General features: G+C 35.8%; 1 protein-coding gene across 5 annotated transcripts in view; it reads left to right on the forward strand.

Moving 5' to 3' along the window:
• The window catches only part of ADD3 (adducin 3), a 112473-nt gene that overhangs the window by 42886 nt on the left and 44448 nt on the right, over window positions 1-25139 (forward strand). Inside the window, exon 1 of one of the 5 annotated variants that reach the window (XM_088132492.1) lies at window positions 1207-1323. The exons of the other annotated variants lie outside the window; for them this stretch is intronic. The gene's annotated coding sequence lies outside the window, so the exon portion shown is untranslated. Of the gene's footprint in view, window positions 1-1206; window positions 1324-25139 lie in introns of those variants that run through there. 5 annotated transcript variants of the gene reach the window in all.

A 25139-nucleotide genomic window follows, 5' to 3' on the forward strand; every position in this document is an offset into this window, starting at 1 on the left:
TTATCTAAAGCAATGCTGTGCAAACTCATTCAAATAAAGCAGATTTTTGTGACTGAAATCTTATCAATATAAATCCTTTAGATATTCTAAACAAAAAATAGAAAGTGAGCTAGTGGAGAATATTGCTTAAGAACATCAATTTATTTCCATTTGAGTAATCAGGAAAAATAAAACTTGAAAACAGAACACAACTTTTATGGAAAACAAAAGATAGTATGTCATAAAGTGTTACATGTTATAATTATTCTGAAGATCTCTAAAGAACATGTTTTGTGTAAATATTGGGTGGAATTGATTCTATAGTTAAATATCCTTAATTCTTGTTGATTTCAAACAACTTTATACTGTAGCTGTACTGTAGCCACTTTTTGGGAACTAGAAGAGTTTTAAGATTTCACTCTCCTGAACACTTAGTATTACTGATTTTTTTTCTTTAAAAGTTGTATTTTGACTAACTATATTGTTTTTGCAAGCTAATAGTGAAACTTGTAATCTGTTCAAGGCAGTATAGATGACAAAGATTGTTTTATTTCTAGATTAGTTGTTTTGAAAATAACATGAGTTTTTCATGAGAATAGTGTAAGAAAATCATTTTATGACCTCAGTAACCAGAGAAAATAACCATAGTTGACAGTTATTCATATCTGATCAATTACAGATAGATTTTTGGTTAATTGAAACTGGAAGTAGCATATATACTGTTTTTGGACAAATCTGAGGTCTAAACAAATCAGCAAGGACTGTTTGTTATCTGTGTGAGTGAGGGGGAAAGTGGGTATAGGTAGAAAAATTAATTGTACGCTAGGTAAACATGACATGCTAATTGGTCCAGGAAATCAACTATGAAACTGAAAAGAATTTTTGCAAATATATGAAAAAGCACAATGTGTCCACTGTTTCTCGATAGTTGAATATGACTTTCAGTGGTACTGTTGGTAGGCTTATTATTATGAGATAGAATTCAATATCAAGTGAAATTGTATTTGCCACGAATCATCTTGTTTGATTGGGCACTTGGTTCCTATACTTTGAATCTTGCAAATATGAATTATCATTTTCTAACAGATTTCAGTCCAAAATCCTACAACTCTTGTGAATGTAAAACTGATATTAAGGATTGTAAAATGTTGAATTAGGTTTTGTGATTAGTAATAGTGCTTATTTCTGCTATATTTTGCAATATATAGTTTCATGTATTTGTTTTAGGAAACTTAGGAAAAAACATGATGTTTTACTTATCTGTCTCATCTGGAAAGGAAAGAAGCACTGCTTTCACAGTAGAATGTGTGGACTATTATTTTCCTGATCATCACAGAAAACATGGTAAAATTATCCATCTTTTGATCAATTTTGTATGTAATCAATTTTATCTGGCCAGGTAGCTTAAGGTGGGTCCTGGGTTAACGACCAGTGGAATTCAGTTAGCAACGGCAACAGGGAGTGCCAGAATTGCCATCTCTAAGCAATGTGGTCACATAATTGACCCAGCTTTACAACTGCGTCGCTTAGCAATGGAAATTTCTGTCCTGTTTCCTGTCGTAACTTGAGGACTACCTGTACTCTTTAGTATTGATTGTAAAACTATATTAAATTGGAATGCAGCCTATAGAAAGCCTGGATATTAATGCTTATTATCTTACCTTGTAGTTTTATATCAGAAGTAATTTGAGAAAATGCATGAATTCATGAAAGACCCCCAGGCCCTCAAAATCTGCTTTTAGAGAATTAGTCAAATCTCCCACTACAGATTTGGGTGAATGGAGATGCAGAAAATACAGAAAAAGTATGTATTCCTGTTATGAATTTAGTTCAATTTAATTAATACTTCTTTTAATTGATGACAAAATTTCCTAACTGCCTAAGCAAAGAGATTCATGCATGATCAAAAATTTACAAAAACTGCAGGTTGCAGATGCTGTCTTAGAAGAAGGTTTTTCCTTCTCAATCACATGTATTTTGAGAGTAGTTTTCCTAATAGAATGTTCTATTAAGAACAACATTAGAATAATAAAAACATTTTAATCAAATTTTCATAGTGGGTAACATCTATTAAATAAGTTTTTTTAATTTCTGATCTTAACATTATTGTATTGCATTCAGTTTTATTATATCTGAATGCAGAAAATTTCTTATATGTGTTTTCTAGGACAGTCTTTTGAAGATAAATGTTACATATTTAAAACATGCCAAAATAGCTGTTATTTTTGCAATCATTTGTTTGTATAGTGTCATAATGCACTTATATTAAAAATTGTCTTCCTCTTCCCAGTACTAGCAGGCACGCAATTTTCTGACAGTAGATAAATTTCTGTATCACTTTCTCTGTCAGATTCCTAGGCCATGAGCTAAAGCAGTTCAATACAGTACAAAAGGGAGCTCGTTAAGTTTATTGTAAACTTTCAGATTATACTCTTGAGTAAGAAAAACATAGCTATTACTTTGAAAAATATGCAGAAGTGAGTACTGGTATAATTTAGATGTGGAAGGGGGTGAAAAGGTTGTGTTAGTTTCTGAAACGTGTTTTCAGTTGAATTCTTGGATTTTTATTCAGAGTAAGGAACACAGATTATGCTTTCTTTGCTTATTTAATTGTATAAGTGCTATGTTTCAAAGAAATATGAAGAGTAATTCCCCTATAATAACTGCATGATGTGGTTTTGAGATGTAGGTTTTCTGAACCTCTTCAAAAGATAGTGATATTTACAGGGCAAAAAGCTGTAATGGGGGAAAAGCTGACTTGGGGAAAATGAATTGTTCTCTGCTAATATTCATAGTTGTTCAAAGTTAGGAAACTTACTTTTGCTTAATTTGGGAGGGGACAACTTGAGATATATTATGTTTTGTTTGTTTATTTCTTCTTGAGTATAAAGTAGTCATTAGTATCGTCTTATAATTTATTATGGCTTAAGGTCTTTATTCATTGAGTGAGTATGCAAATACATATGCCTATTGAAAAAGAAGTGTTCAGTTAAATGTAGCATCATTAGGGAAGAATTTCTCTTAAAAGCAACCCACCCCTTTTGGTTTCTTAAAAACCTGATTAATTATTATATATGTATGTAACTTATCGTAAACAAGTAGTAAACAGTGCCAAATAAAGTCTGTTATTCTCTGCCCATTAAACTGTGTAAGGTGCTGTCAACATCTACTGTAAATTTAGCATTCTGATCATATCATTTTGATAACATTAAGATTTTTTAGCTTAGTGCAAAAGCCTTTTAAAAACAATAAAAGTAAAATAACTATTTATTAACAAGTTCCTTAACTTTAATTTGTATTACTCAAAATATCATGTCAGCAGAAACTGTTGTCATTTTTATAACTAAATTAACACATTTTCTGCTGGATCTCTCACAGTTCCTAGGGTTTTTTTCCCCCCAGAAAGTTATCATTCCTGCATATCTGTTTGCTTTTTATTATAATATTCTTTCTACATTGTTTATTTTATTTGCCAAAATGCATAGGCTACACCATTGTCAAAACTCTGGGTGGCTTACACAGAGAAGAAATCAGAAAACAACATAAATCCTAAAAACATTAAAAATAGTCATAGAACATCATTAAACATTAAATCATTAGAAAAAAGCATGTTGAGTGGATAAGGTATGTCATCAGTTTTACTTAGGAATAAAATTTATGGAAATCAGATCACTCACATATGGGAAAGATCAGTTAATTTGCCTCAAAGTTGCAGGTAAGTATGATTCACTGAACAGGAACCCTTTGCTGATTAGTACTTTCTGATTTATTTGTACTAAGAGAATAAAGAGTTCTCTTATGTTTATAGTTGACTTATAGGCAACCTGATATTTTCACTGGTTGAAAAGTTTTACAAGTAATAGAAGAGAGCAGGTAGTCTTTTGGTGATCACAGCCCACACTTTAAATTTTTAAATACTTTTTTTGAATTATTTGGCCACCAAGAGCTATAACAGATTTATTTGTTAATTATTTATTATTTCTAAACTATCCATTAAAGACATTTTTTGTATGTATGTCTGAGTGTGTACAAAATTAAGCAACCTGAAAACAATAAATTCCACGATAAAAGTAAAATAAGTTATTTAAGATACTAATTTTTAAAATACTTATCTAGATGTAGGTTACTTGGGAAATGTGTTTTTAAAGCCTCCCTAGAGGCCAACGTGACTGGCAGTCCACATATCCTTCTGGCAAATGAGTTCCACATCTGCAGTGTCATCATGGAGAAAGCCCTACCCCAAGATGTAGATGGGTAGATAAGCTGTCAAGGAGAAAGGATGGGCATGACAATAAGGATGTTACTTGAGATGGTAGACTGGAATGTTTGCCTTACTTTTTGTGAATTTGTAAGATGGTGGGGATTAGTAAAAGAGGCTGTTAAACCTACTGAAGCCTAATATTCTTATTTTACTGTATTTTTTTCATACACATAAAAATATACTCCTGTGATTCAGTGGCATGATGTTGGCAGGTAGGTGAAAGGTTCAAGAAGTTAGAAAGCTGCATGTAGCTTATAAGTTATGAGCTTATGAGCTACAGGTTGCCTATTCTCCAATATAGAAATATAACTCTCGAGTGTTTTGTTTTGTTTTTAATAATGTTGCAGTATCACGCTAATATTGGTTTTTAATCATATTTTAAAAATTCTAGATCAGCATGGTTGAGTCTGCATGATGTAGCTGCTCATGTCTACCAATCCATAGTAATTCATAATGACTCCAGATTTGTATTTCACTTTAAGATCTTCACCATGGTAGCCCCCACTTTGTGGAAATTTCCTTCCCTGCATGCATTTTGAAAACAGGTTAAAGTAGTGCTATTTCATCATGCCTTTGGGCTGAACTGATTTGGGGATGTCACCATAGGCTATTAAAGGAAATGAGTTGCAATCATGATTGTTGCTTATAGTTCACTGTGTGTGTGTTTAGATTATTCTCCACCCAGATTTGTTAAGATTGGGTTGGGCTAGAAATGTTGTTAAATAAACAAATAAAATAAGTTTGACACTCTCATCATGTTGTCGTTGCTCAGTATTTCCTAACTGGGAGCTACACCAGATGTTTGGATGAACTCATTGTCAGCCTTACCAGGTAGACCAAACAGGAAGCATGACCAGATGAGCCAATTCTACTTTATTGTAAGGCTACAATACTATTACACTCCATGCCATTACATTACATACCATTACACTCCCACAACAATACTGTGATTGTTGAGAATTCTGAGAGTTCAAACAGCTGGAAAGTATTCAGATTAAAGAAAGTTGGCCTAACCTATGCATAGCTTCTCAGCCTATCCATCATCATCTACTTTAATGGTTGAATAATATAGTTGATTCTTAATAGAAGATTTGAAAATAAAAAGAATCTGAATTCTTTGTGGTTGCACTTTTCTGTATCTTTTTCAGCTGTTCTATATTCTTTTTAAGATGCAGTCACCAGAATTGAATTTAGTATTTCAAGTGTGATCACATTACGGATGTACATAACTACATTTCAAAATTGATAATTTTATTTTCATTTCCCTTTCTAGTAATTTCTAGCATGGAATTTGTTGGTTTTATTTCATTGTTTTATTATCCCCTGAAACATACTGGTTTGCCATTTTATTAAGCTATCTGCTATGAGTCCAAATTCTCTTTAAGAGCACTCTTGATTCACTTGCATTAGTTTGCATGGGATTATTGAATCAGCAGAATGTCTTGGGGAATGCAATTTTTTTCTAATTGTCTCACAGTAATTAATTTTTTAAATTTTCTTTTAAACTATTGTTTACAAATTTAAATCATAGTTTTGACATTATTAAAATCAACCCCAAAATATGAACATGTATTTCAGTTATGTGCATTTCATATGGTAAATGCCTGTCAAAAAGTACACTCATCTGTTCATTTTTTTGTCTAATTCAGAGTCGATTAGTGCAGCAGAGCACGTTTGTTCAATTGTCTGTCCCATTTATGTATAAAACAGACAGTTGGTCTTGAATCTGATTTTTATAGCACAATTGTGTTTATTTGGTATGTTTATGTAGTGCCAAATATAAATGACTCACAGCAATTTGCAATCTAATACTCATAAAATACAAAATCACAAATAAAAACAATCCCAATTAAAAAGCCAAAATCAAAATCAGGAAGACATTATTGGTGCCAACCCCATCTAACCAAGCAAAAATAACAGCCAAAAGGCCCCATGAAAGAATTCTGTCTTGGCAGCCTTGCAGAACAAACTTGCAACAGCTAGTATGGGAAAGATCTGACTGAGAGCTTCCTCCCTGATCACATGCTGTATGTGGAAACCAGAAAGCAACCTCACCCAGGGTAAGCATATAAGACAGGACAGCTCTACCTTGAAGAGACAGTCCTTACGATTCCAGAGAGTTTAAGATCAATACTTTGAATTATCTAAGGAAACCTATCGGCAACCATCACAGCACACACAATATGGGTGTTCCGTGGATAAAGCAAATCTCAACAGCCAGCACACCAGGTGCTGCATTTTGCACCAGTTGCAGTTTCTGAATAGCCTTTAAAGGAAGTCCCATAATAAGGGCACTGAAGTTGTCTAATCAAGTGGTGATGAGGGAGAGCCAGTGTTCTCCTTCACTGAACTGTTTAATGTAGGGATTTTGTTTTTTGTTTTTTTCATTTCACTCAATTCAGTTGTGTTATCAGAATCAGGAATTTAAAAAAGATAGAAATAGACCACAGAAAGAGGTCATGGTCACAGCTTCTCAACTTTGACAGCCACCTATACGTATAAGTATATATGTCAGTGCAGTAGATCCATGAATAATGAAAGTAACAGCCCTTATTATATTCTGTTGCTTTACAGGTCCATACTTTGAGGAGCAGATTCTGTATCCGTAATTTTGTCAAAAAGAACAGATATTTTAGAAGTTGTAAATTTACTAACTGGTGTTTGTTGTAATTTCTTAGCTTAGTTGTTTGCCCTTTGAACTAATATTTGTCATTTTGTCACATTGCTTGATTTAAGAAGTAAGCTTGAAAACAGCATGTTAAACATCACACATACTAGTGTAGAGCAGTGCAACATGAACTCAGGAATCTTAGCTGAGGCAATTTCTGTGATCTTTGGCAGTTTGAAACAGAAACTCAAGGAAAGTGTTCTGGCCGAGTTCTGTTAAGAATCATCATTAATAGATAAGTCCAGTGCTATCCTCCAGTGTTGGCTCCCTTTAATCTTCTATTTGCAGAAACATAGTTAGCAATATATAAATGGGAAGGTTATGGTTATCATATAAGCTGATCTCAGTGATGTGATTGCAGTTCTTTTTTAAATAGATTATTCTACATTTGATTCTTCATTGGGAAGTTCTGACATTTTCTGTGTGAAGAAATTATTATACATGCGGTTCCCATTTATTCCTAAGTAAATATTTTATGCAGCCAGGGCATGCTAGACATATGCTAATGAAAAATAATTAAAGCTTGTTACAATTACTTCCAACAGTTCTGTGATTTCTAAAGTGACAATACTATATCATCATAATACTAATGTTCAGTTAAATTTGTCAGTTAAGAGTTAGGTACATTCTTAAGTATTGTATAATCACACTGACACACTGATAATAGTTGTATGTATGTAACTATATCCAGCATGTGTCTTAACTCAGTTACTAATAAAATATTAACTTTGAATAGTTCTTGACTCTGAAAATGATTTTATCATAAACTGACATAAATTATACAGTGGCAATACATGTTGCCTTATTTTGTAGGCATAATGTCATGATACATATTCCTTTTCCTGATGTGCTAAAAGCATTCTTTAACTTGTAAAGATTTCACTTATACTACTAGTTGGCAACTCACTGCAGATCTTAGCTGATCTTGAAAGAATTAAGCAGGGCCAGGTTAGATCTTGGATGTAAAACCCATCAGAAGATCCAGGGCTGTGCACTATACAAGGAAGTAAGGAAAACATCCCAGAAGAAGACAGTAAGAAATCACTTCTATGAACATATCATGGACATGTTCTTGTAGTTATCAGAAGTCAAGCTGTACTCTGGGGACTATACCTTTTAAATAGACTGCTCTGGGTTAATATCATTTTTAAATTCAAAAATAGATGCAGGAGTAGACCCCTTTCAAATAAGGAACTGAAAGAACAATCATCTTTTATAAGTGGTAACTGCAGCAGTATATTCTGCTTCTGCCATACACTTTTCTGTGAACTAATGTTTATGCCTGTTGGTTCTGTTAACATTTCACTTCAGTACTTAAAGTATGCCACCAGTAGTCCAGAGGAGGAAGATAGTTGTAGATACAAATATATATGATTGAAAGAAAGCATTTTACATTGTGAACTACTCTTTTATACCATGCAAAGCTGTATTTGCATCAATAAATTGTAATATAATTTGATTAGATTTGGGATCTATTTCTCTTTAAATTGATTCTAAACATAAATTATTTATGTCAGTGTTACTATGTGTTGCATTTGTTTAAGAAAAAATTCCAACAATTTTAAATACACAACCGTTCTATTTGAATGAAATGTTGAGGCTTCTCAAATGTATTGACGTTATCCCTTTTGCAATACATTAAATACATCTGGCTCATATGCTGTTGGGGAAATCTTTCCAGTATCTAATTATCTAACATCTAATTTATATTACGGGCAATTCTATTCATAAAGTTCTGGAAGGTAAGAAAATCAACAGTGGCGCTGTGACAGGGAAAGATGTGTGAAAAGCGTAGATACTTGGCATGTCAATTTTGTATAAGCAGATATGTTAGATTTAAGATATTCCTAGCAGAACACTGCATTACCACAAAGACAGTGTGCTGCTCACCAAAACACAGATACCTTTTAATAATCTTTGTTTTAACTTACGTTGTAGACTAGAGACTATGGGAACCACTTCTGCAGGCTTTTTCACCACTTAAAATGTACCTTGTTAAGTTTTACGACATTTATGAATGTTGTAATGCTCAAAATTCCTTCATGAAACCTGTCTTGGTCATTTATTTTGACCAGCATCTAATAGTATATTAATGCCTTATTTTATTAAGTCCCAAGAATGTCATATCTGTCTTTGGTCAGTTAAACACCTTTCTGCACTCTAAATTCATAATCTGATTGGCCTGGCAGTTATCAATTTTTACCAAAAGAATGGTGGGGAGGGAATAGACTTGATCTCTTAATTGAGATATGTTACACAAATTGCAAAGACAGATCTGGATTAGATTTCTTCATCTGCATGTGATCAGTGCACATTCCTAACATGTTACAAGCAGCTTGTGCCTCTGAAAACACAGGATCAGTTTTCAGTTGCAACTACCCCTAAAGGAAACAAGCTGATACTTCTATGCGCAAACATCTGGTCATTATAAATGGAATTAATTGCTGATCTCTGCTTGCCTATGTTGTTCTTCTCTTGTCATTTCCTTTGCAGCTGTGGAAGGCAAGTTCTAAAACTGAAAGCAGCATGAATATATCCAGCAGTAGTAATTACAAATATTATTGATTCACTCATATTTAAATGTAAATGAATCATGAATCATCTACACCATAACAGTGTAAGGACTGTAACAGCCACTATGTAGGACAGACAGGCAGACTAGCAGAGCACATCCATGAACACCAGCTAGCAGTCAGAAGACACAGTGAAAACTCCTTAATCTCACAACACATGGACAGGCTCAGCCATAGTTTCAACTGGAAAACTGAACACCCTAGACCAACATAAATCCAAAAATGCTAGGGAATTCCTGGAAGTTTGGCATTCAGACAAATCAGCCATCAATAGACACATAGAAATAAACCATATTGACACACCATTCAAAGCAGACAAGAAAAAAGCTAAGAAGGAAATGAAAAGACCAGAACACATCCTCTCCAGCAGCCAACACCCAGATAAGCAGGTATTAACACCAGGCAAACAATCAAGCAGAAAACTATCCTAATTGAGGAACTACCAAGAAGAAAACCACACCCCTACCAACACTGGCAGGGCAAGCTATCATATATAAACAGGGAGGAAACCCAACATTCATATTGATGTTACCTAATTGGGTAATGAAACATCTGCAAGCAAACAACTAAGTGTAGAGAGCACCAAGAACTCCACAGTTCAACCCAACTCAGGGTTATATGTAGCTCAACATACTGTATATTCTCTTCTGTTGGCTCTTATTTGTGCTAGTTGGGAGTTTCTGAAGTTGCTACTATGAAAAGCAAGTATCAGTCAAAAATAAATGTGGAATAAGAAATGAGAGTGGCTGTCTCAAAAATGAAACCCAGATTTCAGAAATTATGCAAAAATAAGCTCATCCTTCCCATTGGGAAAAAAAAAGTGGTTTTAAATTTGATAGCTTTAAGCAGTAGAAGTGAGTAGTATATTTATTTCTTGGCCAATCCTAACTCCAATGAAATGATTAGTTATTCATGGGGGCTTGTGCAAATTCATATATCATTTTAGGGAGTTGCAATGTTTGAGAATCCCTGAGTTTTTTTTTAAAAAATGGCAAAAAGAAGGACGTAGTAGAGTTTTATACTGAGGTATCATCCAGATGTACAGAAGACAGATTGGTTCAATAAATTGTCTTATGTTATCGCTAGAATCATGTAGCTCAGGTCTTAATGCTGCAATCCTTTGTATGCTGATTTGAGAATAATGCTCACTGACTACAGAGCAACTTGCTTACTTCGGAAAAATCACCCTTAGAATTGCTGTGTCTTAAAAGGGTCAGCTGATGAAACAGGTGGTATAGAACAGCACAAGCGTAACTATATAGAATATGGAAGAAATGTTCTGTTGTATTGGGTAGACTGTTTCATGGTTTGGGTGTTTTGGGCTGTGGATTTTATATTCTTGAGTACTACAGAGTTTTTATTCTGGAAATATTTGCTTATGTTATCTCTATTCTCATGCTCATCACAATTCTTTAAAATGAATTCTTTTGAAGATTAGTTTGATAGGAATTTTTCAATCTGAGTGAAGGCTTCTCATTGCATGGAGGATGGATTATCCTTAACTTTATTCTAATCACCAACTATTTAACTCACTGAAAGGGCCCTTTATTTACAGTCAGATGATAAGTTACCAGGCTAAGATATGTTGAATGTGATTCCAGAGCTACCATTGATTTCGTTGTCATCCTGGTACAAGGTCTAAAGCAACTTTGATACATGTTCAGATAATTGACTAATAATTAAAACTACAGGATATTATCTTTTCTTTTTCAGTGGCCAAGGAATATTGCTACATTTATTCTTTATGGGAAAGGACAGCACAAAGCTTTCTATTTTTTTTTTTTTTTTTTGGTTACCTAGCCATAGTGCTTTGGCCACTCAGCATTCCAAAAAAGTTCTACACCCCCCTCCCCACAAGCCCTCACAAGATATTTTTCTTATGGAGATATTCTCTTTTGGCTACTGTTCTTGGTCATTTGGATCACAGTTGCTAAACAATTCTCAAGTTTTACCCCAACTTTGGACCTGCAAGAGGAATATGCAGATCATTGTACAGTTTGTTGAGTACTCCATACCCTTCTTTGTAGCTCTAAGAAAGAAGACTAGTTCCTATCACACAGTTTTCCAGCAGCCTGGTTATTCTACCAAATATTAAATGTTGCTGTACAGATAATGTTCATGGTTCAAACAAGAATTACAGTTTTTTCAAAATAGGTAAATTGTATTTTAAATTTAACCAAACCTAATAATTTATCATCATCATTCATTATCTGTTTCAACATCTTCAAACTGAAGTAAAGCCCAATCTGGAGGCGATCCTATTTATCCTTAATAATGTAATTGATAATTTAATAATAATTTAATTGAATGCATTTTAATTCAAGGTTTAATTCTTGGGAGTAGTCAGACTAAACTTTGGGAAATCCAGAAAGTTTCTTATTCTAATATGATTTTTGACAGCACAAGTAGTCCTCACTTAACAACCCTTATTGGGACCGGAATTTCCATTGCTAAGCAAAGCGGTCATTTGGTGGAACATCACATGACATCACCACTTAGCAACAGCCGTTCCAGTAGTCCCAGTTGCGGTTGTTAGGACCAGACTTTGCCGTTGTGAGGACCTCATGCTTCTCCTGCCCTGCTGTGTTCACCTCTGCTTCAGCTCTCCCCACCTGCTTATCTCCCCTCAGCTCTGCTCTTTTGGCTGCCCTACACTCTGCCGGCTACCCCTGCTGCCCCCAGCTGACATTTAACATTTTCTTCCTCCTCCTCAGCGTAGGGGCTCTAGTGGCACTGGGCTTGCTGCTGCCATCCTGGCCACCGGGCTCCTGGCGGACCTGCCCTGCTTCAGCAGTCTAAGCCTGCTGCACATTCCCACGCCTGGTCTGCCTGCCAGGGCTCCAAACACCAGATGTGACTTGCTACCTCCTTCCTCCTGTAAAGCCTCATGAAGGGCCAGCAGCTTCCAACGTGCTGAAGCCTGCAGACTGGTTCTCCAGGAGTGCTTCTGGTACATGCTCTGCAGCACACATTGAAAGCATTCTTGGAGAACCGGACAGTGAGCTTCAGCGAGGGGTGGAGGCAAGCCCAGCAGACAAAGCCTACCCGCAGGGCCTCTGTTCACTCTCTCACAACAGCATGGTACAAAGCCACAGCCACCCCAGCCCAGCAACATGGTGCAAAGGCCCAGTCACTATCTTCTTGCTCCCTCTGCTGATGAAGTGCGCCCAGCCTGGCACTTCGTGAGTCAGCTGCTGGCCACATGAGGCCTTCTTCCCAAGGTCACGCTCAGCAGTTTCCTCATGAGATCTTGGGAAGAAGGCAGCGTGTTGCTAGCAGCCACCTCAGGAAGGGCCAGGATGAGCATGCTTCATCATCAGCAGGAGCAATAAGATGGTGAAGGTCAGCTGAGTGTGGTAGAGCACAGGGTGCCAGGGCCAGTGGAGTGTAGGGCAGCATATTTGGCAGAGGCAGTGGAGTGCAGGACAGCCAAAAGGACAGAGATGTTGAAGTACCCTTGTGATTGTAAGTGCAGGCGGTCTGTCCAGCACCCAAATTTTGATCACATGGCCACAGGGGCACTGCAACAGCTTAAGTACCATTGGGTATTGGGCATAACTACCATTTGTTCAGTGCCACCGTAACTTCAAACAGTTGCTGAACAAATGGTCATTAAGCAAAGGCTACCTGTAAAGATGACTTTTCCTTGGGAACTAATTCATGTATGATCATAGTGCAGTGATAGCATATACAGTGGGGCAAAAAAGTATTTAGTCAGCCACCAATTGTGCAAGTTCTCCCACTTAAAAAGATGAGAGAGGCCTGTAATTTTCATCATAGGTATACCTCAACTATGAGACACAAAATGAGAAAAAAAATCCAGAAAATCACATTGTCTGATTTTTAAAGAATTTATTTGCAAATCATGGTGGAAAATAAGTATTTGGTCACCTACAAACAAGCAAGATGTCTGGCTCTCACAGACCTGTAACTACTTCTTTAAGAGGCTCCTCTGTCCTCCACTCCTTACCTGTAGTAATGGCACCTGTTTGACCTTGTTATCAGTATAAAAGACACCTGTCCACAACCTCAAACAGTCACACTCCAAACTCTACTATGGCCAAGACCAAAGAGCTGTCAAAGGACACCAGAAACAAAATTGTAGACTTGCACCAGGCTGGGAAGACTGAATCTGCAATAGGCAAGCAGCTTGGTTTGAAGAAATCAACTGTGGGAGCAATAATTAGAAAATGGAAGACATACAAGACCACTGATAATCTCCCTCGATCTGGGGCTCCATGCAAGATCTCACCCTGTGGGGTCAAAATGATCACAAGAACAGTGAGCAAAAATCCCCAGAACCACATGGGGAGACCTAGTGAATGACCTGCAGAGAGTTGGGACCCAAGTAACAAAGGCCACCATCAGTAACACACTATGCCACCAGGGACTCAAATCCTGCAGTGCCAGATGTGTCCCCCTGTTTAAGCCAGTACATGTCTGGGCCTGTCTGAAGTTTGCTAGAGAGCATTTGGATGATCCAGAAGAGGATTGGGAGAATGTCATATGGTCAGATGAAACCAAAGTAGAACGTTTTGGTCTAAACTCAACTCGTCGTGTTTGGAGGAGAGAGAATGCTGAGTTGCATCCAAAGAACACCATACCTACTGTGAAGCATGGGGGTGGAAACATCATGCTTTAGGGCTGTTTTTCTGCAAAGGGACCAGGACGACTGATCCATGTAAAGGAAAGAATGAATGGGGCCATGTATCGTGAGATTTTGAGTGAACACCTCCTTCCATCAGCAAGGGCATTGAAGATGAAACATGGCTGGGTCTTTCAGCATGACAATGATTCCAAACACACCGCCCGGGCAACGAAGGAGTGGCTTCGTAAGAAGCATTTCAAGGTCCTGGAGTGGCCTAGCCAGTCTCCAGATCTCAACCCCATGGAAAACCTTTGGAGGGAGTTGAAAGTCCGTGTTGCCCAGCGACAGCCCCAAAACATCACTGCTCTAGAGGAGATCTGCATGGAGGAATGGGCCATAATACCAGCAACAGTGTGTGAAAACCTTGTGAAGACTTACAGAAAACGTTTGACCTCTGTCATTGCCAACAAAGGATATATAACGAAGTATTGAGATGAACTTTTGATATTGACCAAATACTTATTTTCCACCATGATTTGCAAATAAATTCTTTAAAAATCAGACAGTGTGATTTTCTGGATATTTCCCCCATTTTGTCTCTCATAGTTGAGGTATACCTATGATGAAAATTACAGGCCTCTCTCATCTTTTTAAGTGGGAGAACTTGCACAACTGGTGGCTGACTAAATACTTTTTTGCCCCACTGTATTTCATGTTGCTTGATCAACTTTAGTTAGTGTTTAATGATGAATAAATCATTACTGATTTTAAACCAGCCATTTAGTTATTAATTATTTAAATAAATATTTAATTGATTAAATAATCAGACTGTCTAGCAGGTCCTTGTATTTAGGAAAAAAGGGTAACTTTTACCAAAAATGAAAGTGACTGTTGTGCTAGCATTAATCACATAGTTAAAAGGTTTCACACTTTGCTTAATAAATTAAATATAAATGGTTTCTTGGTAATGTAGTACCAGAGCATCTGTCAGACAAAATTGCTTGAATTCATTCCCACTTAGATGCCAGCTTTAGTGCAGGTCTTGTGGAGATGCCTGGGGTACAGTCTTGTCCTGTTATCTGGGAACAGTTTGAACCTTTTGGGCCTGAGGAAGTGGACAGGGTCATTATGACTGTGAGCCTGACCACCTGATTTTTAGACCTGTGCTTCTCTTGGTTGGCCAAGGCTGCCCAGGGAATGACATGTAGATGGGTTCTAGTGGTGGTGGATTCATCCTTGAGAGAGGGGGTTGTCCTTTTGCCTCTTAAGGAGGCATTGGTTCCCCCCTCCTCAAGAAGGCATCACTGGATTCCACCATACTGGACCACTTTTGTCCAGTCCAACCTCCCTTTTTAGGGAAGTTTGTGGAGAAGATAGTTGCACAGCAGCTTCAGCAGACCCTGGATTGAAGCAGATTATCTGGACCCCTTTCAGTCAGGATTCAGACCTAGATGTGGGTCAGAAATGGCATTAGTCACACTTTTGGATGAATTCTGGCAGGAGCAGGATGGCAGTAATGTATCCATCCTGGCACTCCATAACCTCTCAGCGACTTTGGATACTGTTGACCATGGTATCCTTCTGGATTGTCTCAAGGATTAGAAGTGGGTGACACCATGCTGTGCTGGTTAACTTCCTTCCTTGGGGCCGATACCGTCGGTATTGATTGGGAATGAGAAGTCCTGCCCTCGACTCCTACTATGTGGGGTGCCACAGAGTTCGATGCTTTTTCCTATTTAGCTTCTACATGAAACCACTGGGGGAGATCATCTGTCAACATGGGGTGAAGCATCATCAGTATCCTGATGATACTCAACTGTACCTCTCTGCCCCTGATGAATTAAGCAATGCTGTTGATGTTCTGTCCCAGTGTCTGGAGGCTGTGGGAGTCTGAATGGGGAACAACAGGCTACAACTGAACCCTGGCAAGACTGAATGGCTTTGGGTTTTATGGCCTTCCGAATCTGGGACTGTATCATCTTTGGTACTGGATGGGGTTGCACTGCCCCAAATAGACTCAGTCTATTTGGGGGTCCTTCTGGATTGGCGACTCCTGCCCAAAGGGCAGGAGGAGGTTATGGCTGGGAGGGCCTTTGCACAACTTTGTGTTGTGTGCCAGTTGCACCTATTCCTGGATTGTAAGGCTCTGCTCGCAGTTACTCTCACCCTGGTCATCTCCCAGATGGACTGCTGTAATGCACTGTACATGGGGCTGCCCTTGAAGAGAATCCAGAAGCTTCAGCTGGTGGAAAATACAGCAGCACGGGCAGTTATATGTGCCCCTAGAAGAACACACATTATACTTCTGCTCTATGAGCTGCATTGGTTACCAGTTTGATTTTGGGTCGAATTCAAGGTGCTGTTTTTGACCTTTAAAGCCCCACATGGCATGGGACCAGGTTATCTGAGAGACCTCCTCTCCTAATTACATGTACCCATCCCATCGGGTCGAGCAGGAGAGGCATATTGAAATTCCCATCTGCTAAGGAATTCCATCTGACAGGACCCAGGAGATGAACCTTTTCTGCTGTGGTACCTACCCTCTGGAATATTATCTCCCCTGAGGTGAGGTTAGCCCCAACCGTTATGGCCTTTTGGAAAGCCTTCAAAATGTAGTTTTTTCATCAAGGCTTGGGATCCCCTGGTAGCAGAGAGCCCGCGCATTTGTTGCACGACATGTGACATCTTACTTTAAATCTCTCACAATCTTGTTTTTAGTCATGTTAACTATTTAATTGTTTTAACTGTTTTTTATATTCTGTTTTAACTGTTGGTTTTATTGTATTTATTTGCCACTTGCAAAATAGAAGGGAAAACTACGAGCAGAAAGTACTCTTGAGTGCAATTCCATGCTGAGAAGGATTTTATAATGTATTTTTCCATTTCTGTTATTCTGTACAAAGAAATCATGGTTTTATCCTGATGAGACTAGCTCATATCATGAGATAATAATGGGGGGGGGGGGACACCTCTAGATAAGAGGTATTTATAGCAATAACTTTTAACCTTCTTTTTTGAATGCCAAACTTTGTACTTGAAGTGCCATTCCTTCTCTGGAAAAATGCTTTTTGCAGAAAGCCTGTTACAAACAGTGGGAATTTACTTCCTATCAGGAAATGCTGTTTTCAGTGTTTTATCTTGTTGAGGCAACTGTGAGCAAACAATAAGATATTTAAAATAAGCATCCTAAGCTAAGCCAACATTTAGTTTAGAGTGCTGTCCTAAAGTGTTGAATGTCTTTGTTAATATGGTTAGTAATTTGCAGTGGGATTTAATTTAGGAGGTTTTCTTATATTTAGCCAGAAACATAGCATTGCATTTAACATGCAAGTTTCCTGCCCCATTTCCTGTAATATAAGAGACAAAAATAAATGTGATACTCTAAAATAGCTTCAGAGTTAAAATCCTAAAATAATTTGAGTTGAAAACTTGTGTGAATTAACTATATACATATAAAACTTACCTAGTCAACTGAAATAATAACGGAAGTAATTTCCTTGCCATAACTAGCTAATAACTTCAACCTGAATTATAATATGAATTGAAATTTAAAACCTTTCCACCATAAATGATGAGCATGTGTCAGATCTTTGCTTTGCTGGCCATTTTAGGAGTCATTAGAATTGTATTATGAGGCTGGCACCAGCTGATGATAATCATCAATTCTCACAAAAGAATTTTGTTCAGAATCTAACATAAACCTGCACACTTGAAACATTTTTCCCATGACAGCTTTTTAAACTGATGTGAATGGATAGAAGGACTACTTTCATAATAGTGGAAGTTTGTTTATTATTCTGATTCTGCATTAACATATTGTTTGTCATATGACATATGACAATTTATCCAGAGTTAGCAAGCCTAACTCTGGATAAATTCTAGTTCAAGCAAAAATAATATTATTTTCCATTTTCCGTTTGATAAATATTTTAGTAAAATTCCACATTTGCCTGTAATGAACCACTATTCCATGTCACTATTTTTTCTCTATTTTATCAAACATTTTGAAAGCACAATCCAGAAAAAGACCAAAAAAGAAACAGAAAAGAGATTCACAAGATGCATAAAACTGAATAAGAGTTTTCAAAGTAGCACTGGATTAGTGTTGCATTTAATATCAATTTAGCAGTTTAAAACAATTATTAAAGTCAAATCAATATTCGGTAATTAGCAGAGGGAACAAATGTAATAGGAACCATCAAACAGATAAAATATTTATAGGAATTTCTATCTAATATAAAAAAGTATCACCTTATTATAACAAATTAGGCAAAATCTAATATTTTTAAAAGCCTTATATTAGGAGGAATAATGTTGGTTCATCATCCCTTCTGAAGTAGAGATATCCTTCACAAATAGAAGTAATGGGTTTTTTTCCTCTTGTTCTTTTCTCAGTTGATAAGCCAGCTGTAACGAGCTGCCACCTGTTGATCCCAAATCCAGCAACTTTCCTTGCAACCAATATTGATTCAAAAGAAAGTTCATTTATTGAGAATAAGTGTACAGATCCAAAGCATTGCTAAGACTGATCAAAAGCCGCCAAAAGCTGTTTTTCTTACTTCCTCCCCCCTTCATCACCCTTAGTTCTTGGTCCTCTGATTCTCTTGCTGGTATGACCTTGAGCATGCCTGAGCTTGTGATAAGGAGCCATCTGCTTTTTAACGGTTTCTCATCCCTACTCCCCCCCCCCTTTTACAATGGCAGAACCGCAGCATGTAAAAAACCATTTTTTTTTCTTTTTAAACTAGCCATCTAATAATCTATTATAAAATCTTGCGAGGATTCTGACACCAGCAATATGTCTGGTTTATTACTTTTCTCAAAGTAATTTCTGTTTAAACATTTCTGTTTAACAAAATTAATCTTCTTGTCTCATTTACATCCATCAAATCTAGTTGATTACATATACCTTTAATCTTTTGTTCAAGAACCAGTGTCAGATTCTGCTTATCTCTTAATTCTGATTGCTCCAGTTCAATCAACAACATGTCCTTTTGTTTTTGTGTGGCTTTTTTCCTATTTGAAAGAAATAAATAACCCTCTGATAAACTCTCTACTGAAATCCCATATTGTGAATAACGAAACATCAGAAGTTAAATTATCTTGGAAGAAGCTCTTTAACTCATTCTACTTGTACTTCAGTTTAATATCCTCTTGCAATAATAAAGAGCTATTCAATTCTAAGTTCCCATATGTAATCTTACAATTTTTGGATTATGATCTCGAAATGTAATTGCTGCAATTTCCATGTCTCTAAGTTTAGTTAATAATGAGCTAGATAGACATTCAACACAGGTCTATTCTTTTTATATATATAATATTTTATTGAGATTTTAAAGATACATATTTAAAAGTTAGAAATGAAAAGGAAAATTTGAAATACAAAATATAAAGAAAAGGAAAAGAAAAAGTGAGGTAAAGTAAAGGGAAAAAAAGATATGAAAAATAGATAACTTCCAATCTATCTCTGGTCTTAGAAATAATAAGACTATCATAAGTGCTAGTTTTTAATACATTTATTAGGAATAATTCTTTGTCTAAATATATCCCATTACATTTATAATCTAATCTTCAAATCCCCATGTGAGCTTCACCCCACCTGCATTTTGCAAATAGTCCATCAATGGTTTCCATTCTTTAAGGTAATAGTTGTTTGAATTTTCTTTTAATAGGCAAGTCAGTTTGTCATTTTCTGCCATATCCATCAGTTTTAACAACCATTCTTGTATTGTTGGTGGTGTCTGGGTTTTCCAAAATTGTGCATAAAGAAGTCTTGCTGTGGTAATCATGTATTGAGTAATTCTAATAAGATGTTTTCCTATTTGAAAGTCCATTATCCCCAACAGGAATAATTCTGGTTTAAATAGAATCTGTATTTATAGTATGCTCTGCATCAACATTTGTATTTGAGTCCAAAATTTCTTTGCAATTTAACATGTGCACCACATATGGTAAAACGACCCCTCTTGTTGGTTATACTTCCAACAAACGTTGGAAATTGTCCCATACATCTTTGATAGTCTTTGAGGTGTCATGTATCATTGATACATCATTTTATAGAAATTTTCTTTCAAGTTATAACATAAAGTAAATTTTAATCCTTTAGACCACATATTTTCCCATTGCTGCATATTATGACCAATTTTTTTTGCCCATTTAATCATGCATTCTTTAACTTGTTCTTCAACCATTTCTTCTCTCAACAATAATTTGTACATTTTTGCTATTAAATGTTCATCTGTTTCACATAATTGGATTTCAAATTCCGATTTATTCTGTTCAAATCCAAATTCTTTTTTATCAATTTAAAATTTTTCTTTATATTGCATATAAGAAAGCCATTGAAAGGTATATCCTTCTAAGACCAATTGTTCTTTTGATTTAATTTTATATTCTCCTTGTTCTTTTTCTAATAAGTCTTGGATCTCATCCATTTATTTTTATCTCTTGTTTCAGTTCTATAGAAAGCTTTTTGTGTAGAGGTCCACATCGGCATCTTAGGGCATAAAAGTGGTCTACATTTAGTCCAAACTTTTAATAGAGATCTTCTAATAAAATGATTTTTAAAGTCCACATTAACTTTAACTTTATCATACCACAAATATCCATGCCATCCAAATCTCAGATTGTGGCCTTCCAAGTTTAATAATTTTTCATTTCTCGAGGTGATCCATTCTTTAAGCCATACTAAACAGTAAGCTACATAGTACAATTTCAAATCGGGAAGACCCAAACCACCTCTTTCTTTTACGTCTTGTAAAACTTTATATTTTATTCTTGGTTTTTTCCCTTGCCATATAAATTTAGAGATGTCACATTGCCATTGTTTAAAAGGTGCTTCTGAAGTCAGTATTGGGATTGTCTGGAAAAGATATAACATTCGTGGCAAAATATTCATTTTAATCACCGATATTCTTCCTAGTAGCGACAATTGTAACTTTTACCATTGGTCTTAGTCTTTTTTAATATCTGTTCAAAGTGGAACAAAATTATTCTGAAATAAACCAGCATTCTTCGATGTCAAATATACTCCCAGGTATTTTATTTTTTTCTCTGTTGTAAATCCAGTTAATTCATTCAGTTTCTTTTGTTGGTAAAAATCCATATTCTTAGTTAAAACCGTTGTTTTTTGTATGTTTACTTTGAACCCTGCTAGCGACCTAAAGTCTCTCAGTTTTTGCATTAACAATTCAATCCCATCCAGTGGGTTTTCTAAGGTAATGACTAGGTCGTCAGCAAAAGCTCTTAACTTATATTCTTCTTTTTTAACTCTTATACCCAAAATATTGTCAGCTTGTCTAATATCTCTAAGTAATACTTCTAAAACCAATATAAATAATGAGACAAGGGGCATCCTTGTCTCGTACCCTTTTGAATTTCACATGATTTAGTAAAATCTCTTTTACTAACTCTTTAGTAAAAATAATTAACAATTATTTTTGCGGTTTTTGGTGTGTGTATTGATTAACCCATTTAACAAAGTTTTCCCCAAATTTCATAAAATCCAAAACTTTAAACATAAAAGGCCAATTTAAATTATCAAAGGCTTTTTCAGCATCCAAAAATATCAAGGCTGCTTGTTTTTCATAGTGTTGTTCCATGTATTCTAATACATCCAGAACATTTCGAATGTTATCTCTGATTTGTCTTTTTGGTAAAAATCCTGCTTGATCCTGATGGATAAATTTTACAAAAATATTCTTCATTCTTTCCGCTAGGACTGTTGTAAATATCTTATAATCATTGTTCAATAAAGATATTGGTCTATAATTCTTTGTCAAAGTCAAATCCTGTTGGTCTTTTGGAATCAAGGTAATATGAGCTTCTTTCCAACTTTCTGGCATTACACCTGTTTCCAAAATTGAATTCATAGTCATTTGTAAAGGAAGACAGAGCTCCTCCCCTCAAAATGTTTATAGTAGGCCGCTGATAAACCATCTGGGCCAGATGCTTTTCCACAGTTAATTATCTTAAAGGCAGTTGTCATTTCCTTAATGTTATGGGATCATTAAGTAGTTTTCTCTGTTCATCAGTAAGAATAGGTAATTTTTGTTTAGACAGATATTTATTAATATCATCTGGATGAACTTCTTGTTTTTTATATAATGATGAGTAGTAACAAAAAAAGGCCTCTTGAATGCCTGCATTGTCCATTGAAGTCTTCCCGTCGTGTTATATTTTAGAAATTAATCTTTTCTGTCTTTGTTTACGCAGTTTGTGAACTAGTCATCTACCTGGTTTATTTGCAAATTTAAAATACTTCTGTTTCGTGAATTTCAATTGAGTTTCTAATTCCTGTCTCATTAACATTGACATTTGTTTTTGTAGAAAATTAATTTGTGTATTCAAAGTCTCATCCAATGGATTATTTCTCATCTCAATCTCTTTATTTTTAATTTCATCTAAAATCAATTGCATCTTCTCTTGTTTTTTCCTCTTCAACTGGGTGTTATATTGAATGAAATAACCTCTCATGTAAGCCTTACTAGCATCCCAAACAGTCTGTGTATTAGTGCCAACACAGGTCTATTCTTGAGTAAGTTTTTAAAAAGGGTATCTCAGAGAGAAAGTAATGCCATATATTATAAAATAGTTTTGGGAAGTATCTTATGTCATTCAGCATTCACAGATTTGCAACAAATTCTGTAATTTCTGCATACATTTCAGAGTGCTGTGGATTATAGAAGTTACAGGTAGTCCTTAGTTTAAGAATGAGTTCTGTTCCCAACGTCTGTCCTTAAGTCAAATTTGTATGTAAGCCAGAACAGTATTATTGTATAATACTATATAAGTAGTATTGTGTAATTAACTTGAACCATTGTATATTTAACACAAACCATGGTGTATTTAACTCAAATTTTGCTACAGTAGGTTCCATTCTTAACTATGGGTCATCTGTAAACTGGGCCTTCTTAACTCTGTACTGCAAATTAGGTTGATGAAGTACAAATTCAGGCATAATATTATTGAAGTTCTTCACCAAAAAGATCTCTGGTGGTGCGTGAATTGCTTTTCTGGGGAAAAAAATTAAATCCATATGGTATATTCAGGTATTTTGACAGATATATATTTCATGACTGGCCTAAACAAAAATTTCATGCTGCCTTCCATCCCACAAGAGCCATTTCAGTCAGCCTGTTTTTTCAGATTATGAACCGCTATGATGTTGCATTAAAAAAAAATGAACAGGAAGAATATATGTTAATGGGAACAAGCTTTAGAAAGCCAAAAACCTTTGTATTAATGTGGGTTTTATTTCCCAGGTTTATAATTAAGTGAAGAAATATCTTCTTTGTGTGAGTATGTGTGAAATAGCTAGATAGATAGCCCTTTATTTTAAACTGAAGCATGCTAATGACAACAGTTAAAAAATAGTGCTTGCCCATTCCCTTTTTCATTGTAGGGATGGGCTCTGATATTTCTTGCACAGAAATACTATAAGAACAAATACATCATACAGTAACTTCCAGTTTTGAGCTTACTCATTGTATCTGTGTTTTGCCAGGTGAGTATGAACAGTTTACAGGGTGTTTGTACAATGCAGATGTTAAATAATTACTTGTATTCCATGACTTTCCCTGACTTTGAGTTCATGTTACCAGACAGAGCAATCCTGTTGTTTCATCAGAGTGCTTTGATCTTGATGATTCATCAAGCCCAGCTGGTTATAGGCAAACAAGGAAAAAGTAGGAAAGCATCATTCACTGGCTTTTCAGGAAGTTTGTGTTTTGTTGTTGTTGTCATAAACTGTGTGTGAGATGGAGTAGCTCTTTCCTGGGTTCACACTTTCAGAGGAAATGAATTAGGTCAGCCATTACTAGGAACTGGAGGTATGACAAATAACCAGTGGATCCTCAGGCGTGCCCACTTTCCCACATGTATTCCATCCCTTTTACTAAAAGTAAATACATCACTTTTAAGTATTTAGAAACTGTATTTTTATTATTAAGTCAGCATTTGTAAGCTTTGGTGGACTCTGTTTTACTGCATGTTATCTCATACAATTTATCCAGTATATGACTTTGAATGAAATTTATGATTTTAGAATTATAAAAAACAGACTCCAACAACCTAGACAGCCTTGTTCATAAAATGTAATTGTGGTATTTTTTGGCTTGTTTGGGGATAAATACATCTATAACCAGTTATATATAAAACCAAAGACATTTGTTAGTATGTTTATTAGATTTAGCACCCACCTCTTCATTCAGGAGCTCAGAGAGGTACAGGTAGACCCCAGTTTAAGAATGAGTTCCGTTCCCAAGGTCTATCCTTAAGTTGAATTTGTATGTAAGCCAGAACAGTATTATTGTCTAATGCTGTATAGTATTATGTAATTAACTTGAATAATTTTGTATTTAACTCGAATTTTGCTATAATAGGCTCCTTTCTTAACTGTGGATCATCTGTAACCCAAGCATTCTCAACCAGGGGACTACCTGTATATATAGTGCTCCCCTCTCCTGTGAGATAGGGTGGGTTAATGAGCTTTTCTGGCTAAGGTTGGACTAGAACCAGGTCTCCCTGGTGCTAGTCTAATGTCTGACATTTGTAATTTTTATATATAATGTAATTTTTATTTCAAGCCAGCAGTAAAGGACTGCATCATTAAAGCTCTGTGGGGATTTTGAACTGTTCCAGAGGAAGAGAGTCCCTTCAAAAACTTGTTGGTAGGTCTGTTATATATTGAAGCATTTTATCAGGTTTCAAGGAATAAGTACTTGTGCTGTATTAGATTGTTTACTTATGCTGTATTACTAGTGTTGAAATCTTATCCAGTGTGCTATGGTAATAGAGAATTGCCTCATTTCTTTTACTGTGCATTGTGTAATTAGTGTAATTTTGCCATATGGGCAAAATACTTCTATAAATTTTGAGTCCAGTCTTTAGTCACCTTGAACATTTATGGGGCATCAGACTCTGGGTGAATGGCATTAACAGGACTAGACAACTTTAGTGAAATTGTTTACACTAAAATTATTCTAGGTGGTTATTTGAACACTGGGATTCCTAAAGTAGGGTGAAAGAAGGGACCCAAGACTGAATAGAAAAACTAGACTGGTCCAAGGA

This window comes from Python bivittatus, unplaced genomic scaffold, assembly GCF_059951505.1.
Source record: "Python bivittatus isolate LINGU-HERP-01145 unplaced genomic scaffold, Pbiv_v1 ctg000980_np1212, whole genome shotgun sequence".
Taxonomy (NCBI): domain Eukaryota; kingdom Metazoa; phylum Chordata; class Lepidosauria; order Squamata; family Pythonidae; genus Python; species Python bivittatus.